The following is an 18,952-nucleotide window of genomic DNA, read 5'->3' as shown; positions in this document are numbered from 1 at the left end:
CTGGGCGGCTTAAGTACTTTGGCCAAGTTTCTCCGCCAAGGATTTGGAGCAGTCTCCTCCGCCACGAGGGAGTGGCGCTGGTGATATTGAACTTTGCTTGGCCAAGTCGCTGTCGCAGTTGCAGTTGCATATGGAGATGGAGATGGCGATGCTGATGGAGATGCAGATGCTAATTGCATTGCAGCCGCTGACGGTTATCGTCATGTCTCTCTGGCATGTGGACCGCAAAGTGGGCGGAATGTAGGCGTGGGCGTGGGCGTGGGTGGAAGCGGTCGGTCGGCTGTCACAAATTTTGATTTTGAGCGGGACTGACAGGTGGAACGGCGACTAGGCAGCGGCATTAATTACGCTGCATTTGCTGACCGAGCATTCTAATTCGCATTCACATTTGCTAGCACAATGCGGATATCTGTTTCTTTCTGATGCCATCAAAAAAGTTGAGAACACATACAAAAATTGTAAAAAGAATAAATTCGTATTAAACTTTCTCATTAGCAAGTTAATAATTATTACTTAACGGTGTTCAGTTACCGGCCAAAAATCTTTTTTAAATGAACTCACACAGCACTGCTAAATTCGTGAGATTTATTTATCGCATTTTCATGATTCTTATTTATTATCTATTTAAGGTATAGGTACCTTAACTTATCAAAACCTCTTAGAAATATAACATTTTAAAATAACCCTAACTTAGTTACACTAGGGAGTCGATGGCAAATATAATATAAGGCATAATACTAGACTTATTAGTTCCCTTCCGATTTCTGGTATTCTTGGGCCATAAAATTGGCTGAGTGCAACCGTAGAAGCCTCAGGTGAAGCGGCAGTTGCATTCCCTTATCTTGTGTAATATTTTCATGTACGTGCCAGAGATTCACCTGAGACTGAGGCAGGTTACACGTGTTCCCCCGCCCCAGGAATCCCCCCAATACGTGTACTGCGGGCACACGTTGTTGTGTCCTTAGATTGCACTTAACATCGATGTAGACACTTCCTGGCTGGAGGCGGGCCGAGATAGACTCCAGGTCCAGGAGGCAGGTGCCCGAGAAGTAATGCAGATTCGCGGGAAACGCCGATCGCAACTTGAGTAGCCGAGGGTTTAATTGATTTATTTAAATGCCAGCCATCGGACACATATTTATGATGGGAACTGCGGTTCGAGAGGCTTCGATTTCGAGCTGCCTTGGCCATGATCCTCGATCTTCGGTCCGCACTCCTTGCTGATTGGTATTGAAATGGGAAAATTAGAACAAGTGCCACTCGAAGCGGCTGGAAAAATCAACAATGAAAACATTCCCCTCCCCCCATCGTAGTCGCAATCGGCGTCAGCAATAAATTAAAGGCAATTTTGGCCAAATAAAATGTTAACGGTCTCCTCTCGGCCGGTGGACACAGTGAACCATCTGTACAGCGACCACGGTCGGCATGGCATGGCTTGCCCTTTTTCAACTCGGGCTCGGGCTTTGTGCACCGACCCAGGCGGACCTGATATGATGGACAATGTTGTTGCCGGAGCTGCTAACACAAACATTTGGCCAGGTTTAGAGCACTGCGATGAAATTCGGAGACTAGAATTTAAGGTACATATATTGCAGTCAGTTGTAAGTTATTATATATATAAGGGTATGTTTTCAGTAGTAAACACTTTTTAGCTTTGTAAATCAGTTAAAAAACCACAACATATTTAACACTTTTAAGTTTTATCATTTGAAAAATACGTCTTTAATGCTTACATTTTATTTCACAGTGCAGCTGCAGACGGCTTCGCATGGCTTTTGGTATTTGTCACGTTCATCCATTTTGAGAGGACCACGTACATGCTGAGGCATTGTTAATAACTTTATTCGTCGACGTCGTTGTCCTACTTGTTGCTGTTACCGCCACTGCCAGCCGCGAGGGCTTCTTTTGGGGATGATTGAGGTGGAGCCAGAGGCAGGGCCAGAAGTGGAAGCATCTAGGATGGATCCGATGAGGTGGAGCGACGGAGACACACACCACCGTTATTTATGAGGCACGCTCAATTATTGGCAGTGACTCGGGCCTCGTGGCGCCCGCATCCGAGGTGCAGCTCCATGTTCGCCCAGTCGACTTCAGCATAATCAGGCGAATCAGCTGAGTCTGGACCAGAGAGACCAAAACTTGAGCTTGAACCTCCCAAATCGCTTGGCGGCGGCGGCGGCCGGCAATTAAGTCACCGTTTTGCCGTTATGCAAACAGCAACAAGGTCAGACAGCCAACAGGTATTGGGTGGATTGGATGGATTTGGGGGATCTGGGGGTTCTTTGGGTTCTGGGGTCTTTGGAACCTGGACTTGGAATGCGCTGCATCATCCATCGCCACTGCCCAATGGGGTTTCCAGTTTTGTATTGGCTTACCGCGGAATTAGAACAAATTGTCCATGATCAATGCGGGGTCATTGTTGTTGGGGGTTTGCCAAAAGTGTTCGCCATTATGCCATCCGATTCGACCTGATTATGGTAGAGATTCCGACAAGGCAGCAGCCCTGGGAAGTCCGCCGAATGTAGTCATGGAGTTCTCTAACCGCACCGTTTTGTAGCCCGTGAATACCCATTTAATTATGAGTTACTTTTCGATCTGATTCACCAGTGGTTTGGTTGCGGTGAAAGTTCTGGCAAATATTTACTTGGCGATAAAAGAACTTACGAGTGGGGAATCTTTGAACAGGGTTCTTGAATGCTAAATATGCCGCGGGGGATTTCAAAAAGTGACATTTTCGTGGGTGATTTAAGATACATATCAAATAAATGATGGTTATGGAACGACAAAAGCTATTTTAGTACTGAGATCATTGTTCACTAAAGCATGCATTCTAAAAATAAATTTCTTTCACCTACAACTACAGAATATTTTATAGCTTTCAAGAATACAATCTTCCCTTAGTGAATGCATCTTATACCTGAAGGACGTTCATTGTGTTGAATGACAACATTAAGCAAAGAGAACTACTCTGTCACAATTAAAAAGAACTTAAAGTATATGCATGACACAAACTTCTTGTTTTATCCCTATTATATTTTAGGTTTTAATATTCGCCTGCGGGAACTACAACTGCTTTCAGCCTTCGGAAGTCGATTGTCAGCAGAAATCGCACCAATTGAACCGTGGAACATAAGATATAATATCGTATATATGTATGTATCTGGCTCTGACGCATTGACGCGTCCTTGGATGGCGATGCAGAATCGGACTGCTAAACAATGAAATATGAAAAATTAAACCATTATTAACGAAGTGGGGGAACAGTGCACAGAGATCACACAAAGCCAGATATCGGGCAACAACAAAAAAATAATAACAAATAACTTCGTCTTGGACAAGCTGTTGTCTTTGGTACAAGTGCAGCACAAAAGCAAGCAACTTAAACAGTAATTATTATTATTTTGATACATATATAGTGTTGTTCCAAGCTATTCCATTATTTCGCGCATGACTAACCAAATGCAATTCGAGATTCCATTCTTTTTCGGTTTTTCCTTTTTCTTTTCCACCTCACTGTGCCATTGAATTCCTTTTGTTCCACTTGGTGGCTGTTGCAATAAAACTGGCGTTCAAAAACTGGCCAGCACAAAAAAAACTAACAAAAAATCGACAGTAATCGTAAATTTGTAAATCAGTTGCAAGAACATGTGTTTACACAGTCAGTGGGCCTCATCGACTCGGATGATCTCGGATGCAGGTCATGAGCTAATTGAAACGTTCCTAAGTGCCCTCTGTTTTTAAAAATAATCTGACACACTTCCCTGTTTACTGATCTTCTGATTTTTTTGATTTTTGATTTCTTGTCGCCTTTCGCCCTCGGTGATATTCTTAACCGATCTTGAATCTTGGATATGCAGATCGAAGCCATGCATCGAAAGCGAAATGGAGGCCAGCTCCGGCTCGTTTGAGGCGGATGAGTCCGATTCTGAGGATGAAACTGAGTCTGAGAAGTGATTCCAGGCCGATCGACCTGCAGCAACAGGTCGTAAAAAATAATCTTAAATTTATCGTGAGAGAAATCGGCTCAAGTTAATTCTGGTTAAAAGGAAATCAACTGACATATTCCCAACAAAGATCAAGGTCTTAAAACTCATTTTTTATATTCAAAGCAAAACGGTTTTTCTCAAAAAAAAAATATGTGTATATGTATTCAAGTATTCTTAACCATGAGATAAAATAAATGGCATTAGCTTTAAAATGTATGTTCCGATAAAAAATACTATTAAATTAAAGGATTTTCACTGCTTCGACAAAAATATTTATTTACATAAAATTTGGGAATAAAGTGTTTAAACTCAATTGTTTCTAATAATATTTTAATAATATATAATAATACTCTTTGAAACTAGTTTTTCCTTGTTTAATTAACTTGGTAAATAGTGAATATTTCTTTATTATAAAATATTATTTTTTTAAATATCTGATTGGAGATAATAATAATGGTTCTACAACAGAAATGGCTTTTCCTTCAGTAAAAATTAAGTGCCGCCTAAAACTATGCAACGTTTGGCCAATACAGCCAAGCCACAACAGTTAATTTTGGATGCAGCAATTAAGAAAAATTTACACACGAACTATGCAAGCGATCGGAAACTTAAGAGAAAAAAGCTCGACCACTCTCACTTTTGCAGACTATTTGCATTGGTATGGCATAAGATGTAGAGACTTAAAGAGTTCGAGATCCGGGCTTTGCCTTTACAGTCATAGACGAAGCTTTTTTTCCCGTTGACTCTTCGCTCTAGTAAAACTCCGCTTTGCACCAAGAGCAGCGTATGGATCGCCTTAGCAGCTCGTTTTACCTGTTTGGGATTTCTGCTCTGGGCCTTAACATTATCGATTTGATATTAATTTGTTCGTTGTAGTCGCCTTTTTTTGCCATTTCAGTTTGCTATTTTGCAATGCACATGCCAGCGAAACCAAGTCGGCCAAGAATTTATACGCGGTGCAATTTCGCCCCGGCTGAGATCGCTAATTAAATGCCAAAACAAAGGCGAGTGCAACGATTAATTGCCGCCTCGCGATTATAGCGTTGTCGCTGCCACAAAGATATGCAGATTGTAGACCGCCGATTATATAGACATCGTCGTGGTTTCAGCACCGATTGATATTCCTTGAACTTAGCTATGTTTTATGGGGCTCTGAGCCAGTTTCTCTTGAAGGTTTTTATTTAATCGTCTGTTTTGCTTGAGATTATATGATAAATCTGTTTCAAGAACTAGCTGAAAATTATGCGCTTATAACTTGAGCTCAGAAATGAGATCATAAATTTTAAAATGAATGTTGATTTCTGTTTTATTGTAATTAGAAATTTAAATCAAATTCAATAAGAAATGCCATTATACATTAGTTTTTTGTGTAAAAATTAATCTAAGACCCAAAAATATTTAAAACTTATAAATGAGCATTAGAAGGAACTAGTTCCATTACCACATCAAACACACAGATCCAATGCAGCCCGATCTTAGTTCAATTCATTGGACAGGGGTTGACATGGGCTGACAGCTCGACGGGGAATCAGCGAGTGTGTTGTGACTCGCTGGCCACATCCGATTGACGTCCATTGATGATGGCAGGTCATGACGATGATAAAGTCGGCCCACGCTTATTGTTGCCTTCAGCCCGATCTCCACTCCCTGAACGAATTACCGGTAGCTGAATGCATCTGGAACTGACCACGTCGGTGGCTTCAGATGAATTTGACATTAGCGAGCGATTAATCAAGCCAGAAAGGTACAACCAAATTCCTGGGAAGTTCCTCGGGATTCTGTCAGCCTACAGAAACATTGCGGAGTTGTCCCAAGGTCATCCCTGCGGTGATTTATGAGCCAAGCGACACATGCAAACTGGTTTGCCTGACTGCAGGTTCTCCGCAATCTTGTATCTTCACTCTTCATTTGGCTTTCGGTTTCGGCAGCGAAGACCCGTTTATCGGCAATAATTAAACTTGTATACACGGACTTGATTAATTCCAAATAGCAACTAGCTAACTCACTATTTATCTTCATTAGGACCCTGGACTGAGGCCATGTGCATCCAAACAAATGGCGAAGCGTGCTGCAAGTCGATCTAATTAGTTAATTTGCTCGCTCAAAAACAAAAGACTTAAGCAGCGAACTTGCTCCGAAAACAAAAGACTTTGGCAGCGAACTTGACTATCAGACACGGGTTAAAAAGGCAAAAATGTGATCACTCTCTTAATTCAAAGCATCCATCAAGTTGTGTGAAATGAACACATCAATGGCCATTTTCGGACCAATCTCTGATGAGGCGGCCTAAAAGTCACACCGAACAAAACCTTAAACCGGACGGTATATATTTATGCCGCGGCTGCGAACGCATTTCTGTGCGGCAAATTTTCACATGCCCCGATTACGCAATCCCCCACATAAATTAGGCGACTATTTAGCTCGGATCTAAGCAAACTCGTCCGGTCCAAGCCTAATCAGAGCCGAAATCAAGCGTGGCAAATTGGAGCAGACACAAGTGCCGATCGCTGTTAACCAGCCACCAGATACCACTAACCAGTAACCAGCAACCACTGAAAAGACAGATAAACCGCCAAGACAGCAGTTAGCTTTTAGAAGCGAAAGAAAAAGTTTTTGCAGCAGTTTTGCACCACAGAAGAAACCGCAGGAAGGTGGGGAACGGCGCAGGGGTAGGGCATACTAACCGCCAGCTGCCGGACAACTTTTGCACATGCTTTTTGTGTCTCTTTAAGGGGGCTATAATTGCGCAAAAATAGCTGAACAAGGCGATCGCCAGCACATTATATAGACCAGCCAGTCCCGCTCTAGCTAAACCGAACTGGACTCGACCGAACCCCCGATCAACAATCAATTCAATTCGCCATAACCATTTCTGGGGGCCACACAATAGAGTGGATACCCAAAAATAGTTTAAAAAGTTGTCCGGATATTAGGGTCGATGTTGGGAATACACTTGCCTATCCAGAAATTACTGAGCTATCATTTTGAACAAATTTCTGAAGAGTTTAAGTATACGGAGATATATACCTACATACTTTAATTTATGTATTGAAATGTACATGCTTAACAATTATAACTTATAGGACGCTTAAGACGTAAGTCATTACGGCCAGAAATACCATTCAAATGAAGCCCACAATAACGAATACCCTCTGCAAGGGCATGCAAAGAGTTTCCAACTTGATTGAGCAAAATTTGTTTGACTTTGGGGCTTTGAACCGACGGTTCACTGGGGTCAGCGGGTTAAATTCGATATGAATTGATTGTTGGTGGAGGAAACGGAAAAGTCGACACTAAGGTCATTCATAACCATGTGGATTTACTTTCTAATTACTGGTAAACTTGCGCACTTAGGAGTTGGGAGTTTTTGCGGCTGGCTAATTTACGGCACGTCCGAATCCAAAGTGCCCGAAAATAAGTCGGGGCAGCTGCCCCACAGCCAACTCAATTTCAAATTAAATTTGTATTCAAATAGACCGCAGACGGCAGACGGCTGCCGTTGGATAGAGCTGCGAAGGTGCTACAGAGGTGCCACAGTGGTGCTATTGGTGGTGCTGCTCAACCACTCAACTGGGCAATGACAAGCAAATTAACCGCAACTGCCGCCACCGCCTGCCGCTGGATGTTGCACCATCGCACTCCGTCCAACAATCAGCAAACTGTCGGCTCCTACTGCTCACTGATCCCCCAATCTAAGCCCCAATCCCCTTCTGCTTCTGCTTCTGGTGCCCCTGCTGTTTCCACTGCTGCTGGTTAACTACTTCTCTCGCCCAACCCAACTTCTGCTTGCTGTCCAGGCATATAATTTTCCACACATAACCTTGAGCAAAAAGAAAAATACGTGGCTGCTAAGAAACAGATTCAAATGAATTTATCAGCGCTTGCCTGGTCTTTTGTCTTTGAATTAGTTAGTGTAAATGTATCACAAGTGGCGGTACAGTAAAGCCTGACATATCAGCCATATAGGTTAATAGGTGTAAGTTAATGTATACTAAAATAAATTAATTATTAGGAAATATTTCTAAATTTTCGTTATTAACGCTTTTAACTTTCAAAGCATAAAACATACGTATACTATTGCAATTACGCATATTTATAGTCTTTATAGATGTTAAAAGAACATTAAAAATATATGTTCTGAACACTTAAAGACTGATTGCTGAAGAAGACAGTTGAATGAGACTTAAATTTGATACCTATAAATTTGCTAATGATTTTAAATAGTTTACAGAACATTTAATCTCTTATCTTCCAATGCCAAGGCACTTACATCGAACATGAATATTCCTTCGAGTTGGGCCTGTAATTACAACCATAACACTGCAAATACCGCCCCCTGATCCATTCACCTGCTGGGGCATCTAATGAGTTTCTTTTTCTTTTTACAGCGCAATTGGGGCTGCATAATTATTATTAAAAGCCATATTCGGTCGATTATGGGCAAATTAATTGGCTTCGAAATTGGAGCGCAAAATGCAGCTGCAGTTGGCCATTGTCCATTGGGTTTGTATTTATGTTTCTTGTGGCCTGTGTGGCACCCGCACAAAAGTCGGGCCCCAATAACAATTTGTAGAGTAGTCTGAATTTTTTTTCCTTGTGGCGAGTGCCCGAGATATTTCCCCCGGATTTCGTAATGGCCACAGCCGAGAGTCGCCTTTCACTACCACCAAGCAGACAAAAGGCAGCAGCAGCCGACTCATTTCGGCCGTAATTTATTTGTATATGCCATAGAAATTAGTTCACCCCAGAAAAAAGGCCAAGTAATTCACGCCCACCGCCGAAATGTGAGTGCCAGCACTTGACTCTCGGGCTTTTAGGTATCCGAACCCCCTCCGATCCCCTGATCCAGAAGTTATGCAACAATTAGTGCAACAGACAACGAATGCAGGTGAAAGGCTGCTGGCCAAAAGCCATTCGGCTCAAATTCCATTCGTACCCAGCAAATCCTGGCCAGAAAGCACGCGCTACAGATATAACCCTCCCATTCCGAACCAAAACCCCTCCGATATAGCGGCTTAAATCTATTGAATATCACTTAACAAGGCGCAGCTGTCAGCGGTTACCATAATGAATTGTTTACGGCACATTGTCTCAAATTACATGATATCATTCCCCAAACGCAGTTCCTCAAAATCCCACAACCGGCTGCTGCACGTGACACAGCTTTGATCAGATAGGAATGTACTCTACATGTACATTGTTCATATGGAGATATATCCACCGCTTATAGGGTCAAGCGCTGCTGTTTTCGGCTGCTGTCCAAAATCAGTAGCTGCCGACCAGGAACTGAACTCGTTAGATTATCGTGCACACACTTTCGGGTACCCAGTGCTCAGTCTTCAGTATTCAGTACCCGGTAGCCGGAGATCTGGAGATCTGGAGATGTGGAGATCGGTTGTGACTAGGCAAAAGTCATGGGGAAGTGGACATTCAAATTTATGACATTAAAATGCTTGTATGACTATAATGCCAAGGCAATGCCAACACATCTTGGTCGAAGACTTCTTGTAGTCTCTAAAATACAACGACTTTAATAGTACACTGAAATAGTTTTAGTTTTCTAGGCCAACAAACTGATGAAAAGCAAGATAAGGGCAAAATGAAACTGTAATTAAATTCACGATAGCGAAGAAAGCATTACTGCAATTAGAGAAGAAATAATGGAACGTTAAATGCCAGGTAGAAACAAAAAGAAAATTAATTTCAAAGACTTTTAAGCCAACGACACCATTTAATTGAAAAAAGTGAAATTTAAAGAAACCGAAACTGCTGCGAAAACTCGAGTACTGCAAATAAATCAAGAATTTGGTATTTACTTTGCAAATAGTTATCACTGAGATGTATTTGTAACACAGATGTAACACATAAGTAAGTAAATATATATTGAGTTCCTTCATAGGTCATCTAAAAAAAATACATTCGTATTTATATATGTTGGTTTATTAAACATGGCTTATAAATTACAAAAACATGCTTATGGTGACAATACTAGTTAGCAAAAACTTTCTATGGTGTGAATATTCTACCAAAACTGGTAGAACGATTACATATATAATACATTTTCCATTGAGGATGCCAAGTCTGTTATACTCTTATGCTACTTGTGGTGCCCCAAGTCGCACTTACTTGTCAAAGGTCGCGGCAAGCGAAAGTGACTTTGTGCGTCCCCTGTTTTCAGGTTTTCCTTTGTATAGGCTGTTTTTTGCAATTGGCCAAACCCGTTTCCTGCGGTTGCGGCATGCCACAACTCAGCAATCAGCTTCACCCGAGAGAAAGAAAGAGAAAGAGATGCGGTGGCATCGCACTGACCTACATCCTCCTTGAGCCTCCGGGGCCACTGATAGCTCCAGCTCCCAGTTCCATGTTGCGCAATCAGCGCGAGGAGTATAAAAAAGCACTTAGTGCTAACCTTCGCACTGGAGTTTCGACTGCGGAGAGGGAAAGCCAATGACATGGGATACAAAATAGCGCACAATCATTTCGTTAAATGATTTAATTAAGCTAAACAGTTGAACAACATTGGTCCAATCCCAGAAACGAAAAATAACCATTCCACAGCCATTCGCTTTGATTCGGCACTCGATGCTTTTCAAGTGTGTGACACATTGGCGTCAAGTTCATAATTCACAATTTATATTACTCCGATTCCGGACAAAAGGCGACCAAGTGGCGCTGATCGGGCGACATTGATTGCGATGATCTGGAGCCGAGAGACTTATGGCCGTAAACGTGAAAGAACCCAACTCCACGGCCGATTCAATCACAGATCTTGGCCCAATCGATTCTGCAGAACTGGTCTATTCCATTGGCTTCCATTGCGGAGTGTTTCCGTTTTGTTTCTCAAGTTTTTTGTTTGTTTTGGTCCGAAAGAATAAAGGAATTTTTTGCCAATTGAATGATTATGGCAAGTCGGTTTTGAATGGCCAGCGAATGAGTCAACAATTGCTGGGGCATGTGTTTTCTAAAGACCAGGGGTATACCCAGTTTTCCTACATTTCTGGACAATAGTTTGTTATTTGTCTTTTGAATTGGGAGCGGGGAACTATAATCACTTGACTATCAATGGAATAGAATTTTTACTGTGAAAACACATTTATTCAGAACAGAATTTGTGTGTCTAATTCAAACAACTTTCATGCCTCGTTTTAAATAAAATAATTAGCGTTTCAAATTTGCAGTTTTACCAGAAAAGTTTTTATGTTTGTTTTCTAAACCATTAAAGATTTAAAACCTAAACAAATATTTTATTGCAATTATAATAAATAATTCATTCATCTTAAGTATTGTAGCTACCGATTTATTGGTAATTGGATGCACTTTTTCTATCAAGATAATGATTGTTAGTCTCTATGCATTTTTTTTTTTAAATACCACTATAACAGTACCAATTAGATGCTTCAAAAATAATTATTAAATGTAGTAGAAAAGCAAATAGCAATGTCGTTATATTATATTTAAGCTCTCAAATACCAATGTTTATTTTGCCCTGCAGTTATCCAACTTGTTTTGCGTTGTCTGCATTTTGTTTGGCTCTTCCCCATGGCGTTGTCTGTCGTATCTTCAGTTGGCACTAGTTGGACTTGAACTTTGTGCGTGTGTTTTGGTTTTCTCAGCGTTTTGTTTTCGACTTCGAGCCGCTTGTTTGTCAAGGCTCTGGTTTAGCCCAGTAACTCATAACGACTGTGACTGTGACTACAGTGAAACCTAGCACCCCCATATGGAGCCCGAAATTAAAAATATGTTGACCCCACGGCGATTATTTCGGTTTAGCAAATTGGCAACGCTCGATCGGAGGGCCAACCGCAGCCTTTTAATAATTACCAGAGGTGCGGCCACTTGAACTTGACTTTAATTGGCTATCGATAAAGTAACAACGAAACCAGCACCTGTGTGGGTTCTCTCCCATTTTTTGGGCGTCTTTCACTTTGGTCTTTCACTTTTCATTAACGCGACCAATTGATTTTAAAGCCGTTTCGAATGTTATGTAACCCCCGCATACCAGCAATTTCCGATGCCAGAGTTGTCTCATGGTAATTGAATATGTATTACCAAAGTGTAACAAGTGCAAAGCCTTGCGGCCTGCATATTAAGATGTATGAAATGAACAATAACGGGGAAACTGCTTCGCATTAACAGCATATGCAAAACGACAGCTACGCCCCCACTTTGCAGTTTCATCAGCTTTTATGATGCCATCCGCGTGACTCGGACTGTCATACCTACGAATGCTACTCCTCTTCAAACGCACTGGAAATGCTCATAATTTGATAATGGCATCAATTAAACTTGATTGCGGGCCGAGTCTCTATGGTGGCTCCCATTGTTGTTGGCCGTAATTAGCACCCAAGCGAAATGTTTATACGCTAGTAGTCAAAACTTCTTAATACCCGGCTGTACAAACGGTGTCATTAGTTGGGGATGAGTTTTGCGAACCGGAATTTTTTTCATTATTTGGCACGTAATGAAGTCATATTTGCTTAGACAAATTAAATGGGAAACTCTGCGCGCTTCTTATCGATAAACAAGCGCAAGAAGAAGCAGCACGCAGTCGAATCAAAACAAAAGACTTAGGCAACGAACTTGGGCTTGCGTCGACATGAATTTATAATTTTACGCGCAGCGGATTTCAAGACAGCATTCCCAGCATTGTTGCTGGGCCCGTCCATCATCATCAGCAGCTTCACGATCTTTATTCGCTATATTCACAGGCAGTGTATATTTTAAGCATATTTTGAACGCAATAAACAAGGATTTAGTGCTGATATACGATTTTTAAACTGTTCGCCTCTAGTTAATATTCTTAATTTCGGTTTGAACAACTTTAGTACGCTGTTTGCGTGATTTGTTTATATCAGTATCTTGTGTTAGTACATGTCTTAAAAGCTTAAACAAAGTAATGAGCCGTCAAATATTAATTATTCTTTTCCGTTCATAAAGGGTATTTAAAGTTTGAATTCTGCAACAGTGTCTTGTCTTTTGCGTTTTACAAGCCCAGCAGAATTTGTTGAATTCCATTTGAATTTGATGGAACTGGTGCATTTGCCTCGTGTCACTTTTGGTTGCGCCTGGTGATTTTGCAATTTAGTTTCTGCCCGCAAAACGGGTTGCGAAAAAGACTCGGCGAACTCGGACAAGTTCTTGGCTCATGCACTTGTTGCAGCGGTGTTATTTGTGTAATGCAGATTTTTAATTGCCTGTCACATAAATTCCAGAGATCTGCGGGCGTTGTAGAACCGCAGGTAGTTTGACATTTCGATTGACCTTCAGAAAGCCATAGAATAAGCAGCGCATCGGCCATAAAAAGCAAATATAAAATCCAGAACCGTTAGGCCTGCCAAAAATGCCGGCTAAAAGCTTTTAAGTAACGAGATGATATATAAAAAGAAATACTTTTGAATAACCAAAAAAATCGAGAAGAAACATATGGTGATGATGTAATTAAGGCGTAGAAAGCAGAGAGATGAGATTGATGACCACCAAATCTTGATCTTGCTGGGAATTTAACAAAAATGCAGCCATAAAGAGCTGCCTAAGAGAGCCCCTATATGAAGAGCTAGAAATACGCTCTTAAAGGCACTCTTTTCGAAAAAGCTTCACCAAGCTTTGGACACGCTAAATGCTATTAAGCCAACTTAGCCATGAAGCGACAAGGTAAGAAGAAAACAGGTACAAGAAATACCGAAGCAACGTAACCGAACTTACGGTAAGAAAAGACAGGTAAGGCCGCCAGGTAAGCTCGGCTCTGCCGCCTCGAAAGCCCGGCTCTGCTTTTTGCCTTCGATTCTTCAGTCGAGTCGCGAAAGTCGTCGAGTGCGTTTGGTTCGCTGGCTCGTCGGCAGTGCAGCTAAAAAAGAAAAGCAAATACCAGCCATTAAGAAATATTATCAAAAAAGAAAACAAACTGAGAAAGAGAAAGAAGCTGCTGCTGAGAAAAAGGCCATCATCATCACGAATTTTTGTGCGCGCAGTCTTCGCCGTTATGCAATTGAAGTGCGTTCCTAAAATGCCGAGATAGCAACAATTTTGAATTCATTAATTTGCTGGGGAATTAGAAATTTCTGTCGCGCGAGTTTAAAAGACGCATAAATACTCGTGTCCAAATTAAATATTACAATTTATGGCAAACTCGTTTCCACACAACCCAGACGCATCGAAAAAAAGTGAAATTAATAAAGTGAAAAGCAAACGGCAAATGTAGTAAAAAGGCAATTACAAAATCAATATAAATAATAATAGAAAATCATTGTTGCAGCATAGACGTAAAATACGTATATGTACAAAATAACAACAGTTAGGGGCAAGCACTTTTCCTCGTCGTCGCTCTGCGAATACGTAATCATTGGGAAAATATCAGCAGTTTTGCAACAGTTTCGACACAACAACAACAATAACAACAGCAGCAACACCAGCGACTGCAGAAAAAAAACAAAAGTAATTGAGCAGAAAGGTGAGTTCGTAGAGACCAAGAGACACGCATGCAAAGAAGGAAAAAAGCACGAAAAAAGCATGGAAAAGCAAGAGAAACTCTAGCCCTTGCACCTGTTGCCTTCCTGGAGGGAAACGCAGTGCCCAGCATCTTCCATTCATAATTGCCCACTTTTTCTCCAACTGTATCTCTGGACTTCCTGCTTACGCGCTTTTTTTGGTGGCTCTATTTGGTGTTTGCTGTTTGCTACACTTCAGTTTCATTTTCATTTTCATTTAAATGTGAACAGAAAACACAGCTTTGGATCTCAAGGTTGACAACATCTGTGTTTGCCGCTGTGCTTTTCGGCTTCCTCCTCGGATTGCGTATTCACATTTGAATATTATACAATTTGGGCCGTCTCAGTTTCGTAAATAGTTCCTTTTTTGCCATCAATTCAAACGATTAGTGCTGAATTAGCAGCACAATGTCAAGTTAATTTGGGTTCAGCAACTTTTTCTGGCTCTCAGTCCTCATCTCTTAAACTCTTATTTCTGATACATGTGCACTGACAAAAAAAACTTTTCTTATTTTATTGACGCATAAGTATTTAAGCACACAATGTACATACATATGTAAATTATTAACGTCAGGCTAATTAGAATCTATATTAATATAGAATATATTAATCCCAGCATTTCTTGGTAAAAATATTTACCGCTTCGACCAATTTGATTTACTTAATGGCCTGAGATTAAGCAAAATGCAAAACGTTTGCAAGTGACCTTTAAAATATTCCTTATATTTTCGGCTCTTATAACAAGTATATTGCCGTCTTAAACCAATAAATAAGAATTGTCAATTATTGTTTCAGCGCTCACAAATTTTTGGCATTAAGTAAGGAATAAATGGCAATCCATTTTTAATCTTGAAAAGGTCTAGTTGCTTGATTTAAGATTTACTGTGGTTTGCGAACGTATTTTTTTCAGTTCACATATAGCCTTGAGTAAAACAGATGGATGAGTTTCAGACAGCCAACACGCCTTCGAAAACAAATGCATTTAATAATGAATCGGGGCGGCCCAAAAAAAAGCTAAAATTAAAATGTGCAGTAGGTGTTGCCATTCCGATTCCAATTCCGACTGCGATTGCGACAATTGCCCTGACACTTGCATATATGTATATATATGTGTATATCGTATAGTATATCGTAGTATAGTGAATATATCCGAGCGAAGAGTGAGTGATGAAGAGCTTGAGAGGCAAAGGAAGGAAGTTGCTGTCGGCATGAGTTCGCAGTTTCATTGGGCTTCGCTTACAGACTCGAATTCAACTTCTCAGGCCATCATCTGTGCAGTTTGTTGGTTTGTGGGAGTCAATTAGTTGGCAAAATTTAAATACATCTAGAAAGAGGATAAGAAGTGAGGGGGCGGCTACCATGGCACCCAATTATGCATCCATAAATGTAAACAATCGTCGAAAAGACCCTGTAAAGTGCGGTTCTTCAGCCAAATAAGAAGAAGAAGAAGTAAGTGCTGAAATCTGTCTGGCCAAAAGTTCACCATGGCCAGAATCTGCAGACAATACTCGTATAACGTGGCCGAATCAGCTAATGGGAAATGTCAGTCAGTCGGCCGACAACGTTGACTTCATTTACATTTTGGCAAAACAGCAAATGAGCCTGCACTAAGCCCCGAAAAAAGGTCGAGCAATAAATTTGTTTTGTAACCCTACCTTTTAAGCCGAAAACTAAACCTATTTTCTACTTGGCCAAATTCCAGGAGAATTTGCATTTGACCGCCTAACCGTTCTTTCACTCTCTTTGTGCTTCTGGCCATTTCTTTTCACGCAGTGCGCATATTTCATGAGCTGTCGATGAGTTTGGTTCTATTTGGGTTTATTGAAAGCCATTCCCCCGCCAAATGGGCACCGTTCATTAGCGGGAAAATGGGTTAATCTCATTCAGCGGTCTGCCATACAGTTGCGGTCAAAATATTGGCACTGATAAATTTGTTATTTAATGGCTGTAATTTACTGGAATAATTTATCTGCCTTAGTTGTTAAGGTAGTTCCTCGAATTATTATGTACAAAATAGATTGTGATAGATAGCTTCTGGTAGCCTTAACATCTTTATAGAGCTACTATCTCTAAGATCTCAGTTGTAGATACGTACATACATATGTACGTTGTAGATTTTCCGCGCCTTCAAATATCCTATAAAAAATGCGCTTTTCAAGTGCGTGCAGTGTGTGATTCAGAAGCTAATTAATCCGCTGATGTGCTGGCGCCATCAAAGTGTGAAAGAGACATTAAGTCTGATAGGGAGGCACGTGTTGTTGGTTGTCGGCGATTAGCCAGCTATTGAGATACAAGCGGATAGATATATAGATGCTGGGATGATGGCCTTTAACGCCTCGCCGCCAGACAATGGCATCTTTATTAAAACATTATTTGGCCCGGCGTTGTGGGCCCGGGGTATAAATTGCATTTTAAATACAATTTTTCTGTTTCTGCTGTGGGCAGAGCTACCAATAGCTGACTCAATCAGCCGAACAAAGAGCTTCAACACAAATATTATGATCTTTCTGATTGTTACACGTAAACTTCCGCTCCCGGCTTCACGATCATCATCATTATCATTATGATCCGCTGCTATGCGAACTGAGAAAGTGAAAACTTGGACGATTTTTTGATTGCAAGCATTTGATAAGCAGTAAACGGAGGAAAGAGTGAGAGAAATTTTGTCATCTATTGAGCCAACTAATGATGGCCAACGTAACACAAGTGCACAGAGAAAAATTTTATAATAAATAAATTTCCTTAAAAACCTAAAAAATACCTCATTTCAGCTAGAAGAATAATTATTTTATACGTACATACATATTTTATTATTCAAAATAATATACAAATAACTTAAGTGATGTTTTGGCGATGCAATTTTTTAGTGCTTCATTGAAACGTTTAAAACAATTTAAAGGTCGCTGGTGTAAGTTTCTTGTTGCAATGTTGTTCTTGAATTTTCGTTGGTCTCCTGGCGGATTTCCGGTTCGAAATTTAAGGTTTTATGCACTTTTTCTTGGTGTACGCTTCTCTACCTCTCTCTCTAAGTATCTATGTATATTTCTTTCTTTCTGCCAAAAGAAATCAGTTTCAGTTTCGTTTACAGTTTTGGTTTCGGTTACAAACTCAGTCGGTTGTAGAAAATTTAGTGCAACGGCGCTGTCATAGCTTCGCTTCAAATTGCTTCGTTTACCCGGCTTCCCAGACTCCATCCGTCTCTTTCGGCTGGACTCTCTCCGTCTCTTTCGCTCTTCCTGGGAGCGTTTTGGAGCAGTTGAAGCGTGCAGGCGAAAACGAAAGCAGAAGCAGCCGCCAGTTGCAGCTTTTTTTTAACTTGCTTTTCATTTGCTGAAATTCGTGTTTTTATTTTGTGTTTCTGCTTTTCACTCTAGTTGAAGTTGTAGCCTGTTTTTTGCTCTTTTTGGCCAGCAAATTGTTGCACGGACCTCGCTTTTGGTCAGGGCAACTTGGAACGTAACGCAGAAATGCGGAAAAAATTCACTTCAATTTAATGAAAGTGTCAACTCGTTTTTCATGGGGCTTTTCGTTAGTCAAAGGCAAAACAAATTTGCGGGATTGGAAATGAGTTTGTTGCGAAAAACAGCGGATAATACTACTTTTTTTACTCAGTAAATACTGAGTGTTTTCCATTTAAGTAACTGTTTTAATCACAGCAGAGTTTCAAATTATTTATGGAGTCATAAACATTCGAAACCAAACAAATTTTTGAAATGCTTCAGAAAATGTAGTTTTCCTTGTTTTATGAAATTATTTTTCTTAAAACCATATAGCAAATAATAATATCTGTAAAACGCATTTGATTAATAAATTGAAATTACAAATTTATTCTTGGAAGATTTTTTTGTTAGAAATCTATTGGCTTTTTGCAGATTTGTTTACAAATTATACATCTTCTGTCTCTATTAATTTTCTGAGGTGATTATTTTTGTTAGCTCGAATCATTTGATTTAATGCCCGAAGATGATTTGAAAAGGTGTCGGGCAATTTATAAATTTACATTTTGAAAGTGCTGCAGCAGCATTCGCTGCATTAGCAACGAAAATCAATCAAAAACCAGCTGAGACATTCGAAGATCTTCAAAAATTGAAATGTTAATTTCTTGGCCTTTTTGTCTCCATTCATTCGACTATGCATGCATCCACATATCTATCCATCCATCCACTAGTTTGTTTGTTTGTCTTTTGGGATTCGGATTGCGCAAAGCGCTGACAGTTACATGACTTTGAAAAGTATCTTATGGGTGATGCTCACACTGATATTCATTTATACAGATATGATTTAACATATTTTGGGGCTTAATAATTGCTGGAATGGTGAACCGAGCGCCAGATGTGCGTGATGGGAAATCCGAATGTTTTTTGCGAAATCGAAATGCACAACCTGTCCGTATCGGTTGGCTTTTGTATACACTCGTATTTACTTTTATTTTTACCTGCTGCTACTCTTGGATCCAATCTTACTGTTACTGTTACCGTTCGC

General features: G+C 40.4%; 1 protein-coding gene across 2 annotated transcripts in view; it reads left to right on the top strand.

Annotated features, from left to right (window-relative positions):
• The first annotated feature begins 13,765 nt into the window (after positions 1-13,765).
• LOC6530215 overlaps positions 13,766-18,952 on the top strand; it is a 27,815-nt gene continuing 22,628 nt past the window's right edge. Inside the window, exon 1 of one of the 2 annotated variants that reach the window (XM_015196487.3) lies at positions 13,766-14,433. The gene's annotated coding sequence lies outside the window, so the exon portion shown is untranslated. The remainder of the gene's footprint in view (positions 14,434-18,952) is intronic. The other variant, XM_002091117.4, reaches the window with a different exon arrangement.

The sequence above is a fragment of the Drosophila yakuba genome, chromosome 2R, assembly GCF_016746365.2.
Source record: "Drosophila yakuba strain Tai18E2 chromosome 2R, Prin_Dyak_Tai18E2_2.1, whole genome shotgun sequence".
NCBI lineage: Eukaryota > Metazoa > Arthropoda > Insecta > Diptera > Drosophilidae > Drosophila > Drosophila yakuba.
This window is presented reverse-complemented; position numbering and strand designations above follow the sequence as displayed.